The sequence below is a fragment of the Ursus arctos genome, unplaced genomic scaffold (genome assembly GCF_023065955.2).
Source record: "Ursus arctos isolate Adak ecotype North America unplaced genomic scaffold, UrsArc2.0 scaffold_37, whole genome shotgun sequence".
Classification (NCBI taxonomy): domain Eukaryota; kingdom Metazoa; phylum Chordata; class Mammalia; order Carnivora; family Ursidae; genus Ursus; species Ursus arctos.
Window position 1 is genome coordinate 13,480,554 of NW_026623053.1, and position 13,906 is coordinate 13,494,459.

Here is a 13,906-nt window from a genome sequence, read left to right on the forward strand (position 1 = left end):
CCTCAAGGAATTAGAAAAAGACCAAGTGAAGCCCCAAATTAGCAGAAGGAAGGAAATAATAAAGATGAAAGCAGAAATAAGTGAAATAGAGAGTAGAAAGACAGTAGAGAAAAAGCAATGAAACTGAAAGTCAGTTTTTGAAAAGATAACAAAATTGGCAAACGTTTAGCTAAACCAAAAGAGAGAGAGAGAGAGAGGACTCAAAATTAGAAATGGAAGAGGAGACATTGCAACTAATGCTACAGGAATACAAAGTATCATAAGAGGCTGCTATGGAACTATTATGCCAATGAATTGGATAACCTAGAAGAAGTAGATAAATTCCTAGAAACATACAACCTACCAAGACTGAATCAGGAAACACAGAAAATTTGAGCAGACCAATAATGACCTAGGAGATTAAAGCAATAGTCAAAAACTTCTCAACAAAGAAAAGCCCAGGACCAGATGGCTTCAGTGGTGAATTCTACCAAACATTTAAAGAAGGATTAATATCAATCCTCGAATGCTTCTAAAAAAAATGGAAGATGAGGGAATACTTACAAATTCATTTAATGAGGACAGCATTACCCCGATACTAAGGTCAGATAAGGCACACTACAAGAAAATAAAACTGAAGGCCAATATCCCTGATGAGTGTAGATGTGAAAACAGACACATAAACTATATGGAATAGAATAGAGCGCTCAGAAATAAAACCATGCATATATAGCCAACTAATATTAGACTAGGAATCCAAGAATATTCTGTGGGGAAGAGATAGTCATTGCAATGTATGGTTTGGAAGAAAATATTTGCAACTATGTATCAAATAAGGAGTTAATATTCAAAATATGTAAGGAACTCATACAACTGAGCAGTAAGCAAACAAACAAATAATGCAATTAAAAATGGGCAGAGGACTTGACTGTACATTTTTTCTAAAGAAGATAGGGTCCCTAGGTGGCTCAGTCAGTTGAGCATCTACTCTTGATTTTGGCTCAGGTCATGATCTCAGGGTCATGAGATCGAGCCCCGAATCAGGCTTGCCGCTTAACATGGAGTCTGCTTGAGATTCTCTCCCCCTCTCTCTCTGCCTCTCTCCCTGCTCATGCTTTCTGTCTCGCTCTCTCTCAAATAAATAAATAAATAAATAAAATCTTCGAAGAAGATATGCAAATGACCAACAGGTATATGAAAAGAGCTCAAAATAACCAATCATCAGGGAAATGCAAATCAAAACCATGATAAGATATCACCTCACATTTGTTAGAAAGACTATTCTCAAAAAAAAAAAAAAAAAAAAAAAAAAAACCAAAACAAGAAATAATAGGTGTTGGTGAGGTTATGGAAAAGGGAACCCATGTGCAGTATTGGTGGGAATGTAAATTGGCCACTATGGGCAACAGTATGGAGGTTCCTCAAAAAATTAAAAATAGGGGTATCTGGCTGGTTTAGTCAGAGGATCATGTAGCTCTTGATCTCAGTGTTGTGAGTTTGAGCCCCACATTGGGTATAGAGATTACTTAAACAAAAACTTAAAAAAATTAAAAATAGAACTAACATATGGTCCAGGGATCCCACTTCTGGGTATATATCCAAAGGAAATGAAATCCCTATCTTTTAAAAAAAATGTATTCATTTATTTGAGAGAGAGAGAGAGTGCAGGGGGAGGAGCAGAGGGAGAGGGATAAGCAGACTACTTGCTGAGCACAGAGCCCTGCTTGGGGCTTGATCTCAAAACCCTGAGAACATGACCTGAGCTGAAATCAAGACTGAGCCACCCAGATGCCCCGAAATCACTATCTTGAGGATATATATGAACCCCCATATTTGTTGCATTATTCACAGTAGCTACAACATGGAAAAAGCCTAAGTGTTCATCAGCAGATGAATGGATAAAAAAAAAGTGATATGTATATAATACATCCATAAAGGGAAGGAAATTCTGCCATTTGTGACAACATGGAGGGACTGTATAGGTGAAGTGAAATGAGTCGGACGGAGAAGAAAATTACTATATGATATCATTCATATATGGAATCTAAAATAAAGCCAAATTCATAGAAAAAAGGGGAATGGTGGTTGCTGTGGGGTAAGGCTAGGGAAAATGAGGAGATGTTGGTTAAGGGTACAAACTTCTAGTTATAAGATGAATAAGTTCTGGGGAGCTAATGTGTAGCATAGTGACTATAGTTAGTTAATATTATACACTTAAAAGTTGCTCAGAGAGTAAATCTTAAATGTTCTCACTACACACAAGAAATTGTAATTATACAAGCTGATGGATATGTCAACTAACATTGTGCTAATCATTTCATAATATATATGTGTATCATGTATACCTTAAGCATACACAATGTTGCGTGTCAATTATATCTCAGTGGAACTGGGGAAATGAAAACAAAATGGAAAAAAAAAGCATAGAGACTTACTCTTTATGTTCAAGATCAATTTTCTCCAGCTTATTTCTCCTTATAGTTCAATTGAGAATTAAGTACACATAGAAGCTGCTAGGTCTTCCTTTCCTGGACCTGAAGATCCTGGAGGGTGGAAGGTTAAACAAGTATTGACTAACTTGTTTTCCAGTGTACCCAGGAAAGTGTCAAAGTGAGATGCTCGTTAAATACATTTTTTTCTTAAACTGTAATGTACATAAAACTGTCAGGCTGACATATTCTTCTAACTCCTTATAAATCTGTCTAAATCTGTTTTCTTTTAAATTTGCATATTATTTTGGACATAATGGTAGAAGAAGAAAACCATATCCTGTCAGCTGTTTCTGTTTTTACATTATGTTAAAAAAATGAAATAAATAGGGGCGCCTGGGTGGCACAGCGGTTAAGCGTCTGCCTTCGGCTCAGGGCGTGATCCCAGCGTTACGGGATTGAGCCCCACATCAGGCTCCTCCGCTATGAGCCTGTTTCTTCCTCTCCCACTCCCCCTGCTTGTGTTCCCTCTCTTGCTGGCTGTCTCTATCTCTGTCGAATAAATAAATAAATAAATAAAAATCTTAAAAAAAAAATGAAATAAACAAAACTCACCTTTTAGACTCCCTCTTAATTAAAATGCTCTTATTTTAAAAATGGGGTCAGATGCATGTTAATAAAATATTCTGGATTATTCATTTTCAGGCATAAGTAAAATTTCTTACTGAAGAAACTCATTCAAAGGACCTTGAGTATCCAAGTCAGTGTTTGAGTCATGCAGAACTATTAACAATGACAGGATCAGGGCAAAGGCCACAGTGAATAGAAGCTATGACAAGCAGAATTTGTCTGAGATTCATTTGTATTTGGCTGCAGATGACTAAGTAAGACCAAAAGTAGCTGTGTCATGTGATATATGATAGGATTGTGAGGCATTAATTGAAAAATTATAAACGAATGATTTCTAGAGCCTATTGGAAAAGGACCAGTGGTTTCTGAGTGTCACATCAGTTGTAACTGCTGCTAACAAAGAAAGATACAAAAAGTAAGAATAAAAAGCCTAGGAGACAGCTTTCAAGCATCTGAATTGCTCTTGGACGAAAGCGAGGTGCTCAGCGCATGGATGATAGAGCTTATCAAAGACTTATCTAAGTAGGGCCAGAAGTGAAAGGCTCGAAAATGATGACCTGTCTGGGAAACTGCTGCTCCTTTTCTTCCACACCACCGCTAGACGCGGTTAGTGGTGAGTGATAAAATCAAATGGCTGGAGGGTTTAGCTTCTAGCTTAGACTTCAGCACGCTCATGGCAGAGGAGGGAGTGTATGGGTTAGTCTGTTACAATGTTCAGCATTTTGCCCTTTGTACTCCTGTGATTTAGAGGGGTGCCCTAAATTCAAAACAAAATAAAACAATAACAACTTTTTTCCCTGTCTTTGCTGAAAGGAAGATCTGGCAAGGCATCTAGCAATATTTAGTTTATAACTAATTTTCTAGAGTTGATGAAGGATCTGCTGGGTTCTTTTTAGAGGCCTTTAAGTCATTAGCCCTTACTTAGCATTTTCTGTTATTACTATTTATTTCATTAAGCAAGAGAGTAAATAATTTATTAGGAAAAAGACAAAAATTCAATGGAGGTGAATTTATGCTTGAGCTAGTCCTTGCCCCATCCTTTTATCATCTGCCAGAATACACAGCACAAAAATATTCATGAGCTTATACTCTACTTTTCACTAGAACATATGTATTTTATTTTTCTTTGAAAGTCCATGATATACAACTTTTATTTGTTCTAGGAATTATTTTTCAAAACACTAATTCAAGTCAGAACAAGTCATGTTTTATCACTCACCTTCAATTTAGATGGCCAGTTGGGCAGAAGTGTTTGACTGTATTTAATGAATGTGATGCATTTTAAGCAAAACCATTGTAATATATTTGAAAAAATAGATTCTGCCCTGCTGAAAGTGTTTCTTTGAAAAGCAGACATAGTACCAGACCTTTAAGTATTCTTTCTGTAATAAAGGACACTCAGAGGGGAGATCTCTGATCACATCAGATCTTTGGATATTAAGAGCCTTTGCCATCATCCCCCATTAGTATTTTTAAATCTGACATCAGAATCTTGTAAAGAAAATCCCCTTTGCATGTCTGGGAGGTTAGGGTGAATAGGAAATAATAGTGAATAGGAAATAATGCTTTATGAGAGTTCATCACCCGTAAAATGCCTTCTGTTTATGGAAGAACAGCAGTATGGGACGTTATTTGATGTGTTCTCATGTTGCAGCATGAACAGCAAAAACAAATGTAATGTTAGTTGAAAGATTTGGCTTAAATTCGTTATTTGGTATTTCACTCTGATTCAGTTGTCTTCAAAAATAGAAGTCGTTCACTTCAGAATATATATACTTGTGGAACAAATAATAAAATAATCTCAGCTTCAACTTGATCACTTAATCATCTGTGGCTTTTGTTGTGAGATCAGATTTAGTTCATAGGAAGCGGCTCTTTCTTAAAGAGATTATTTGAATGAAAACCTTATTGAACTGAGTCACAGTAAGCACTTTGTATTAAAAACTATGGTGTTGTAGGAGATGGGTAGGCACAATTTTAAACTTAGTATTTTAATCAATTGCCTCACCCAGTCTTGTGGATCTCTCTACCAAAATACAAAAAATAGTAATTTTCATAGTCAAGTAAGTTTGGGAATCAGTGCACCCCTATGTAGAGATGCTCAGTGTACTTGAGAGTATTAAAGCCCTGTTCTGCAATTAAGAAACTTTTATTTTTTAATCTAGATATTTTTAAGTGTTATGTTTGCATACAAATAGTTAAGAGTCAAGTAATTCTGAGGTTTAAGACAAACAGCAGTCTCCAGACCCTCTTCTTTTCCATGTCCTGTTCTCCAGAGGCAACCACTTTTCATCTTTTAACTGATTTTTTTTTGGTACCGACCTCTGTCTCCAAACAATAGAATGGTGTGGCTACTTCCTGAGTGTTTTCTCTTTTTTAGATGCCAGTATAGTTAACATACAGTGTTATATTAGTTACAGATGTACAATATCATGATTCAACAATTGTGTACATTTCTCAGTGCTCATCAAGATAAGTGTACTCTTAATTCCCTTTATCTATTTCACCCATCTGCCACCCATCTCCTCTCTGGCAACCACCTATTTGTTCTCTGTATTTAAGTGTCTGCTTTTAGGGGCACCTGAGCGGCTCAGTCATTTAAGTGTCTGACTCTTGGTTTCGGCTCAGGTCATGATCTCAGGGTTGAGATCGAGCCTGGAGTCAGACTCCATGCTGGGCGTGGAGTCTGCTTAAGATTCTCTCTCTCCCTCTGCACCTCTCCCTTCCTCTCTCTAAAAAAAAAAGCATCTGCTTTTTTGTTTGTCTCTTTTTTTCCTTGTTTCTTCATTTGTTTTGTTTCTAAAATTCCACATATGAGTGAAATCATATGGTACTTGTCTTTCTCTGACTGAGCTATTTCATGTAGCGTTATATCCTCTAGATCCATTTATGTTGTTGCAAATGGCAAGATTTCATTCTTTTTTCATGGCTGAGTAATATTCCATTACACACACACAGGCATGCACACACTCACACATACCCCACTTCTTTATCCATTCATCTATTGTTGGACACTTGGGTTGCTTTTATATCTTGGCTATTGTAAATAATGCTGCAGTGAACAGGGGTATATATATCTTTTTAAATTAATGTTTTTGTTTTCTTTGGGTAACTACTTAGTAGTGGAATTACTGGATCTTATGATAATTCTATTTTTAATTTAACCTCCATACTGTTTTCCACAGTGACTGTACCAGTTTGCATTCCCACCAACAGTGCAGTGCATGAAGGTTCCTTTTTCTCCACATCCTCACCAACACTTGTTATTTCTAGTGTTTTTTATTTTAGCCATTGTGACAGGTATGAGGTAATACCTCATCATGGCTTTAATTTGCATTTCCTTGAATATTAGTGATGTTGAGCATCTGTGTATCTTCTTTGCAAAAATGCCTATTCAGTTCCTCTGGATAATTGGATTATTTGTTTTATTTTTTTTAATTTTTTTTTTTTTGGTGTTGAGTTGTGTAAGTTCTTCATATGTTTTGGATATTAACTCCTATCAGATGTATCATTTGCAGATATAGCTTCCTCTTCATTAGGTCACCTTTTTGTTTGTTGATGGTTTCCTTTGATGTATAAAACCTTTTTACTTCAGTGTAGTCCCAGTAGTTTATTTTGTTTTTTGTTTCCCTTGCCAGAGGAGACATATCTAGAAAAATGTTTCTATGGCTAATGTCAGAGAAATTACTGCCTATGTTTTCTGCTAGAAATTATATGGTTTTAGGTCTCACATTTAGGTCTTTAATCCATTTTGAGTTTATTTTTGTGTTTGGTGTAAGAAAGTGGTTCAGTTTCATTCTTTTGCATGTGGCTGTCCAGTTTTCCCAACACCATTTGTTGAAGAGACTGTCTTTCCCCATTGTATATTCTTGCCTCCATTGTTGTGATTAATTGACTATAAAAGTGTGGGTTTACTTCTGGACTATCTCTATTCTGTGCCATTGATCTATGTGTCTATTTCTGTGCCAGAACCATGTTGTTTTGATTATTACAGCGTTATAGTATATTTTGAAATTTGAGACTGTGATACCTCCAGCTTTATTCCTCTTTCAGGATTGCTTTAGCTATTCAGGGTCTTCTGTGGTTCCACACAAATGTATTTTTTCTCATTACTATCTGTTGACTACTTACTATGAAAGATGAGAATTTATTTAGCTTGCCCCCCATCCCATCTCTCTATCACTCTCTCACAGGTGTGCGTGTGTACATGTGTGTGCACGCTTACAATTCCCACCCTCTCATTCTTCCTGTAAAATTATATTGTGATTTGAATTATAGCAACATTTAGTGTTTATATTATTAAGATTATGTAAGTGCTATTTTTTTTTTTAGCTAAACCACATAGAGTAATATGATCCCTGTTCTATTTTTGTATACTTTTTAATTTTTTTCTGGAGTTGTGATTATTATATGCTTAGTTTGCTATGTGTTTATCTCTAATTCAACCCTCAGTTCTCTACTAGTTGAGTAAATCTCTTCTAGGTATGTATGTTCATTTACATCAGGTTTTCTCTCAATGTTACTTGTTTGAGTAGTTTTTCTGGAAGTCTTCTGACCTGTTCCATCCTGGTTCCTTGTCTGGTACACCGCTGCCATCCTGAGATTTCCCTTTTTCATTAACCTGAGGTGCTAGGTCTCCTGTTTCCTGCTTCCCATGACTTCCTCTTTCTTGGTTTCCTTTGTTTTGGTTGAGTATCTACAGAGACTTCTATATCTTTTGACAAAAGTGTGTGGGAGGTTGCTTTTTGTGAACTTACATTTCTGAAAATATTCTATCCTCACATTGGACTGTTTATCAATCTATCTTTTTGGTATGCAATTCTGTGCTATAATTCTTAGCTTTTTTTTTTTTTTTTTTTTTTTTTTTTTTTTTTAAGTAAGCTCTACACCAAAAGTGACCCCAAGATCTAGAGTCACATGTTTTACTGACTGAGCCAGCTAGGTGCCTCTCTATGCTATAATGAGGACATAAGCAAAAATACATTTCTTATTATAAATCATAATATCAGATTTGCTGTTGAGAAATCCAAAGCAATCTAATTTATGATTCTTTGTATATGCCTCTACCTTTAACCCAAATTTCATTTTCCCTAATATTCTGAGATTCCAAATAAAGTGCCTTAGTGTTTATCTGTTTTCATACACTAGATGGGTCTTTTTAATCTAGAAACTCATGTCCTTCTATCTTAAAAGATTTCATTGATTTTTTTTCCTTTCTCTTTCCTTTTGCATTCAGAAACTCCTGTTCTCCAAATGTTGGGTCTCCTAGATTGGTTGCTAATTATTTTACCTTTTCTTTCCTAAATTGTCTATTTATTTTTTTGCTTAACTTTCTGTGAGATTTTCTCAACTTTATTTTCAGCCATTGTATTTAAATTTTCCTTTTTGCTGTCATGTTTTTATTTTTCCAAAGTTCTTTCTTGTTTCAAAAATACTTCTTTTAAAAATAACATTCTATTCTTGTTTTATGGACACAGTATCATATCTCTGATAATCTTTTTTTTGATAGTTTTTTTTATAAAGATTTTATTTATTTGAGAGAGAGAGAGAATGCACAGAGGGTGAGTGAGAGGGAGAAGCAGATTCCCTGCAGAGCAGAGAGCCTGACATGGGGTTCGATACCAGGACCCTGGGATCATGATCTGAGCCAAAGGCAGATGCTTAACTGACTGAGCCACCCAGGCACCCCTTATCTATGATAATCTTTCTTTTTCGGTCAAGTCATCTTCTTCTTGCATAACCTGTTTCCTCCAGGTTGAGATTTTTTGTTGCTTACTTTGGGCCTGTTATCCGTGTTAGAGCTTTCCCTAAATCTGTGCTAATCCTTGAGGGCCTGATCATATTTAGAAGTAGGAGACTAGAATGCTGAACGAATGCTCTAAATATGTGGACAGGCCTGTTGACTGTGAATGTCATTGTAGGATGGTCTGGATGTGCTAGTTTTATTATCTTGTCTTCTTGGACTGATGAGATCTCTTGCAGAGGGGCTCTCTAGTCTCTTGACTGGAGGGTAAAGGCTTTGGAGAATCAAGTTGGGAGAGAGGATTGGCAGGAAATGGGGTATCTGCACTCAGAATGGTATATTAACTTACTCCGCCATTTTCAAGGTACTTCTGTCTTCAACCGATCACTGTTCCCAAGTCCAGAGTCCTTTTGATTGATTCTTTTTGGAGAATAAATCTCCAGTCTTCTGCCAGAATTGAAGGTGGGAGCAACCACCCAGCAACACAAAGTAAGGAAAGATTTAGAGTTCTAACTTATTTTTAAACATTGTTCAATCAAAATTAATCTCAATGCGTTATTGCTCCTTTAGCCAGAGTTAGGCCAAACTCAAGGTAAAGGGCATAGTCCTCCAAGGCTACCAAGTATGCCTAAGACTTCTTATACCAGCTGCAAGTTCAGGGGCCCTAGGGCTATCTTTATTTCAAACCAGAGGATTATAAAATTGTGGGTCCTCATAGACTCCTTCAGATTTGATAATTTGATAGATCAATTCACAAAACTCAGGAAAGCGCTATACTTGTGATTTTAGTTTTATTATAGCAAAAGAATACAAATCAGAACCAGCCAAAGGAGGAAACATATAGGGTGGAATCTGGGACTAAGAAGATTCTTTTTTTTTTTTTTTTAAAGATTTTATTTATTTATTTGACAGAGAGAGAGACAGCCAGTGAGAGAGGGAACACAAGCAGGGGGAGTGGGAGAGGAAGAAGCAGGCTCATAGTGGAGGAGCCTGATGTGGGGCTCGATTCCAGAACACCGGGATCACGCCCTGGGCCTAAGGCAGACGCTTAACGACTGAGCCACCCAGGCGCCCCTGGGACTAAGAAGATTCTAACCACAGAACGTCCACATCCTCAGGGATGCGTTGCCCCCTTGTCATTGATGTGTGACAATACTCCTGGAGTATTGCCAGCTTGGGAGTTTGCTTGAGCTTCAATATCCGTAGTTTTTATTGGGGCTTCCTTACTTAGGTATGATTGATTAAATGATTGCCCTGGTAATTGCTTAAAGCCCGAGCCTTCTAATCACATGGTTGGTCCTTCTGTCTGGCTAGTCCTTATGATGAGGACTAGCGTGGTCCTGTCAGGTGTGGTCTCGGGGGCCCACAATAAATAACAAAAATACTCCTGCTATTCTGGCAGTTCCAAGGTATAGAGTTTACCTCCTAGGAGTCAGGACAAAGGTCAGACTTTTCTTTTTGTAAAGTTAATTCTTTGTTCTATAGTCTTCCATCTCATTTTCAGAGGTACCTGATTCTACCAATTCCAAGATGCTTAAAGGATTCTGAAGTAGAATCAGGTTGGTTCTTTGTTCTTTGCCGTGCTGGTTTGGCTTTCTTTCTTTTTTTTATTTTTAAAGATTTTATTCATTTGAGAGAGAGAGAGAGCGAGGAAAGCAGGAGTGGGGGAGGGGCAATGAGGAGAGACAAAGGGAGAGGGGAAGAAGCAGACTCCCCACTGAGCAGGGGCTTGATCCCAGGACCCCAAGATCATGACCTGAGTTGAAGGCAGCCGTTTAATTGACTGAGCCACTCAGGCGCTCCTGGATTTAGCTTTCTTGAGTCAACTAAGGCATTTATCACTTGTTCATCTAATTTTTATTTTCCAAAACTGTTTTTCCTCTCGTTTCTGAGTGTTTGTATTAAAAAAAAAAAAAAACTCCAAATAAAAAAACCCTCTGCAGTGGTGTTAGTGGGATTTCTAGAGGAAGCAAAATTAGATACATATATTCAGTTTGCTATATGTACCCAGGACTCTCAATTCATTTGTCAGTAGCCACTTCTTGTAGAATATCTACTAGACCAGGGAAATAAAGACTGAGTTAGCAGACTCTTGTATATTGCTGCATTAATATAGACCAACTAATTTAAGCTTCAGAATCTTTAAAATAAATAGGGCTTAGGGTTCATTTCCTTTCTACTTTACATAATGAGGTCACAAAAGATAAATAGCCTCTTATCACTTATTGACAGAGGGTGAAAATATAGGAATAGAAGAGAACCTTTTAACTTCAATGTTTTCTATTTTTACAATGTTTGAATTAATATATATTAGTTTTTAATTAATTTAAAAATAATTTTAGAACAGAAAAAAAGTAACAACATTGCATAAAATAATTCCTAAAACTTTTCCACTTCAAATCTATGATATTAGGGTTAATGAAGAACTAAAAATGGAGAATTCCTTTTATATTTAATGGAGTAGGTAGGACAGAGCACAGAACTCCTTTAATCACTCTAATCTAAAAGTCAGATTTGTAGGCTCCCCTGTCTCCCTCTCCCTGTCTCCCTCTATCCCACCATATCTCTCTCTCTCTTTCTCTCCTCTTTTTTTTTTTTTTTTTTTTTTGGACTAGAAAGAGGTTTTTAAGGTTACATTTTATATTAATGAAGTCTACTTGGAAAAGAGGATGTTGATCCTCTCATAATGCTGATTTCTCGTTTCATTTTCTTGGTAAAAAGGAGTACGTGCACTGATTTTCTGTTCCATTTTAGAATACAACTGTTATCCTATATTTCTTCTTCTACAGTCTTTTTGGAGTTTCTGCTCTCTGTGAGATTCATTCCAAACTTCATAGTATGGCCTTCGCACCACTCTTATGTCCACAACTTACCTTGGAGCCTTACCTGTTTCTGGTCGCCATCAAGTTCCCATTTCATCTCAGTGCTGAATCATTTGCTGATTCTCCCAACTTCTTGCTGTTGAGATGTCCCCCCAGGCTGGAATTCTTTCCCCGCTTCCCTTCTATCCCTGCCCATCTAAATCATACCTGTTTTTACAAGCCTGTCTCAAATGTTACCTTGCCAGAAAATATTCCTCCTATCTTTCCTCCATTCCGGATGATGAATCCCAATCCACTGGTGCCTCACAGGGCTTTTTTGGCTCATCCTACTTGTGTGTGTGTGCATGTGGACGGGAAAGAAGAGGGAGGGAAATTGTCTCTATTATAATTTCCTTGAGGGCAAACATGAGTCATATATACACATACGCCGTATGTAAAATTGATTCTCAGTAATGTCAGTTGATTTGAAATGAATCTTGTTTCATTTTCTTTGTGTTAATAGCATTGACAAGAGGAACAGTTGTGCAGCTTATGGGTTAGAGTTTTACGATCCATTTCCTCTCAAGACGTTTTCTTGAACAACAGAAAGGTAGCCACCTAATGCTTAAAGATGATTATTAGCAACTAGGGGTGGGAGTAAGAAATATGAACATTCATCATTGAATCCAGGTCCTCACACTCATGATGATGGGCACCATTTACAGCTGACTGCTTAATGCAGCCAAATGAATCTCCGAGTGACAGGAACCGACTGCTGTGGTGGGGGAAAGAAAACGCAGGAGGTGTGGTGACTAGACGAGTCAATCTGGGTGTCTGTGCCACAGGAGAAGGATTTGAATAATCTGGGGTGGGGGTGGGGTGGGGGGGAAGGAGGAGAGACTGAGGAAGGAAGATGATTGATGAAGTGTGTTATGGCTGACAGAAGACCCTATGCTCTGGGTGAGGGAGTTAGCGGTGATTGAAGGGATACTGGGAGAGGTCTCTGTGTGATTAGCAGGATATAATCAACCATCTGCCTGGGGACACAGGCATGCACAAAGGATATATTAAAGGGGAAAAAAGAGAGAGAAGAAACATTGGTGCTAACACCAAGAAAATCTTTTTAGTTGCAGAAATCTGTCAGGGCCCCACTATTTATATGTCGCACCCTCCACCCCCATCACTTGAAGTCCTTCTCATGGATATCTGCTTGCAGGCTGCTCTGTTGTGGCAGGAGGATTAGAAAGTGAGACTAATCTGGGGTTATGGCAGTGATCTCACTAAACCTTGTTGCTTCGGGTGAATGCTGGAGGCCTTGGGGCCAGGAGAAGAGGGCTGAGGAGAAGGAGGAATCAGGCAGTGATTATGGAGACTTTCTTAGGAGCATCTTACAGAAACTACTCTCTCTTTTCCCCCCAAGTAAAAATCTACTTGGCAGGAACTCTTGGGCTCCCTTCTTTAAAGAGCTTAGAGCCCTTTAAAGTTTCCCAACGTTTGACCTCACAAGAGGCCAGAGAGATACGCAGGCAGCAAGATTTAAAACCAGATGATGAATTAGAGCCTCATTCATCTAGGTAGCCATGACATTTAATTCAGCAATTTATTAAATGTTTTTTTTGTGTTTTCTTTGCAGAGCCTGATTCTAGAATGCTGGAATCAGATTCAGGGTACACCTCTTAAGTTTGTTTGTTTATATTCATTTATTTATTTTTTTTTCCTTAATGTAACCAAATCATTTTTGAAAACATTCCAGTGGAACTTTTTCTTTCCTTTCAAAATTCATTGTCTCTATGAATAGGTTCTGTGAAGAATGATTATGGCAATATAAAAGAAATGAAATGAAGATGGAGGAAAAAAGGACACTTAGTGATGCCTAACAATTTTCTCTATCTCAGTTGTGTAACATGTGCTTTGTAGCAAGCAGATCTGTTAATTTGGCTAGAATTATGCTTTAGTCTCTCACTTGTTTTTTAGAGAGTAAGCAGAGCACAGAAAGATTGAGAGTAAATACTTAGGCTTGGGGTTGATTTACATGGATGGTAAAACTGCCTGTCCAACTATACACATGATGATGTTCTTACTTGGAAAGAACGGTTTCTTCCTAAGAAAGGAGAGGGAACTTGAACCTATTTCCTTCAGATTGGCTTTGTCAGCTGGTTACGTTAACGTAGTACTATTCATTTATTTATACTTTTGTTAATTTATTCTGCTTTAGGATTGCTCAGTTTTTAAGATACACACTCTTGGTTCTTCTAAACCATGACTGTATGTGCTCTGTCCACCCAGACACTCTTTTCCATAGTGATCCTTGTTTTGGCAACTGT

At 37.4% G+C, this 13,906-nt stretch overlaps 1 protein-coding gene across 1 annotated transcript in view; it reads left to right on the plus strand.

The window, feature by feature from the left end:
- Positions 1-13,906, plus strand: part of AKAP6 (A-kinase anchoring protein 6) — a 457,477-nt gene that overhangs the window by 85,661 nt on the left and 357,910 nt on the right. The window lies entirely within an intron of this gene.